Source organism: Spinacia oleracea, chromosome 4, assembly GCF_020520425.1.
Source record: "Spinacia oleracea cultivar Varoflay chromosome 4, BTI_SOV_V1, whole genome shotgun sequence".
Lineage (NCBI taxonomy): Eukaryota > Viridiplantae > Streptophyta > Magnoliopsida > Caryophyllales > Amaranthaceae > Spinacia > Spinacia oleracea.
The window spans coordinates 83336805-83339761 of record NC_079490.1 but is presented as its reverse complement, the minus strand read 5'-3'; the positions used below and the strand labels follow the sequence as shown (position 1 = coordinate 83339761).

Here is a 2957-nt window from a genome sequence, read left to right as displayed (position 1 = left end):
TTTAACAACTGCCCATTACGACAGTTACTATTTTTAGCAGGTTTCTATAAATAGCAGGTTTCGGGTGAAATGAAAAGGGTGATTGAGATTCGTTATTTTATAGGAGATGCGTTCCCAAGTGGAGATTTATGTTCTCATCATCGAACCTTCTCTTTCGGGAATGGGGACAAAAGTAGGTGTCTACAATGTGAGCCTAGGATTTTATGTTAGTTTTTATGCTTTTTTATAGTTTTTGTAGCTTTTTGTGTGAGATTTATAAGTTTTGTTCCATCTTGTGCTTTATAGGTGATCTTGATGAAAAATGATGGAAAACAAGTGAATTTGAGCCAAAACAGGGCTTGTGCGGTCGAGTGGCGTTTTGTGCGCCCGAACAGGTAGTGCAAATGGAGTTCAAGGAGATTCCAGTTTTGTGCGGTCGAATGCCCTCTGTCATTCGGTCGCACAAAACGGATTTTTGAGGCAGAATGTCCCAAGATTGTAAAACGACCGCACAACCCTGGTAATTCGACAGCACAGGTTTTGTTCGATCGCATAACCTATGTTGTTCGACCGTACAAAAGTTGTGCGCCCAAACGCCTTTCCTTGTTCGACCAAATGGAGCTGCAAAGGAGACTTGAGCCAAAGGATTCCCATTTGACCGAACGAGGTTTTATGTTCGGTCGCACAAGACGAAGAAAACTTTCTTCGCCGACCTCGCTCGCACAAGAATGCAAACGATCGAACAAACTCAATTACGTTCGGTCGCACAGTGGCTACGTGCGACCGAATCGCTGCGCGGGCTGCTCTTTTTCGAACTTTGGCTTCTATTTGAGGAAACTTATAAATAGATTTTTCGATTTATTTTTAGAGAGTAGAATTTTAGTTGATAATTTGAGATTCTAAAAGTAGATTTTCAGCAATTCTAGAGAGAGAAACTCTCCTCCATTCAAGCTTCAATTTGTAATCCTTCTTAACTCTTCTTCAATTTTGCAATTTAATTCTTAGTTTCTTAATTCTTGCTCTTGCTTTGTTGTTAATTGTTCTTCAATTCCTTAATTTCTTGAATTCTTGATTTCATTGATTGAAGTTACTTTGATTTTCAATTTGTGATTTGATTGTGCAATTGAACTTTTAATTCTCTTCTCCTACTCCTTCAATATCATGCTTGCTAGCTTATTCTTAATGGATTGCTTGATTTCTAGAATGACTAGTGAGTAAAATTAGGTTAGGGTAAGGGGAGAATCTAGGGGCTTAATTAGGGGAAATTGTTGATTGATTGTTGGTTGATTCATGTGATTAAATATAATTTGATGATAGGATATCCATGCTAGTTGAGTGGTAGTTGCAAATGCTATTCGATTAGAGTCACGTGGAACCATAGGATAGGTTTGGCAAGAGATTGTGGGCCTATCTTGTGTGATCAAATGGCGGTGCCTATTATATGCTAGTTAGTTTAATCTAGGATTAGGCGAAAGCTCTTCCGTGGATTAGACGCTTAGCGTTCCCTATCCGAGAGGTGGCGGGTTCGTCTTTAGATGCCATTTGCCTAATCACCATTTCGTTGCATGATCACCATTGCTAGATAGTTGAATTCATTTCCCCCGGTTTCCCTAGCCTATCCCCGACTCCCTAACGTTTCCCTTTCTTGATTCAATTTAGCATAATTCTTAGTTTTGGATTCTTAAAAGTGACAATTCAAAACCAAATCCTTGTTCGAACTAGATTGAATTTCAAACTCATTAACCACCGTTTCTTTGGGACGATCCCTTTGCTTATCGCTAGCCGGTAGTTGAGTGGTTTTATAAATATTGTTTGCATAGGTTATTTTCTATCAACGACGGAAAATACACCTATCAAAATGGCGCCGTTGCCGGGGAACGATTGTTGTTTTTGAGTTTTAGTTGAGACTAGTTCATCATTAGAAAATACAAAAACATTGCAATTTCGCTTAGCTTTCTTTTTCCTTGGTATTGCTCACGGTTTTTCTTGAGTTTGTATGCTTGTTAGGGGGCGTGCTCGTCAAAGGATCCTCCATCCTCTTGACCTTGAATTGGAGAGGATACTTAGGAGACAAAGGCGTGTACGGTCTAGCTCATCAAGCAATAACAGATTCGCATCGTTGAGTGTTGGTGAGGAACAACAAGAGAGTGAGCAAGTGTTTGAGAACATGGCGCTCCCGGTTAAGAACTTGGGAATACCGGGGGCATTCGAAGCTACATGTGGTATTCAAGCCCCAACAACGGGTGCCAACAACTTTGATATCAAGCCCGCCTTGATCAATTTGGTGCAAAGCCACCCCTTTTGTGGGAAGAGTAATGAATCACCTCACGAACATCTCAAACAATTCGAGCACTATTGTGACACAATCAAGCCCAATGGTGTCACATCGGATTATGTGAGGTTGACATTGTTTCGGTTCTCTCTACTTGGGTGAGCAAGTGATTGGCTTGACAAGGAGGTCAAGTCCAACTCACTTCGCACTTGGACCGAAGTGACAAGTGCATTCTTAAACAAGTTCTACACGCATGGGAAGACGGCGGAGTGTCGCCACAAGATCCAAGCCTTTGAGCAAAAGCGAGATGAGTCACTCTTCGAAGCTTGGGATCGTTTCAAGGAGTACCAAAGGGAATGCCCACACCATGGGATTCCTAAATGGTTGTTGCTCCAAACATTTTACTTGGGGTTGAGTCCAAGTTCGAAGACAAGTCTTGATGCGAGCGCGGGAGGCCCCATTATGAATAAAACTAAGGATCAAATAGAGGAAATCATTGACGATGTAGTTCAAAACTACCAATCTTGTCATGTAGGCACAAGGAATTATGATGGGAAAGGTAGAAGTGAAGATGGTAAGGGTTCGGTGTACGCCATAGAGCAAGCACGGATGATAGAGAAGCTTACCTCACGCTTGGAGAAGCTCGAAAATACACCTAGCCAATCGCCATCACCGTCTACAATCCCTCCTCCCTCGGCCACCCTTC

The 2957-nt window shown here is 41.8% G+C and overlaps 1 pseudogene; it reads right to left on the bottom strand.

Moving 5' to 3' along the window:
• Window positions 1-2524: 2524 nt before the first annotated feature.
• LOC130460320 (uncharacterized) lies at window positions 2525-2625 on the bottom strand (annotated as a pseudogene).
• Between the last annotated feature and the right edge of the window lie 332 nt (window positions 2626-2957).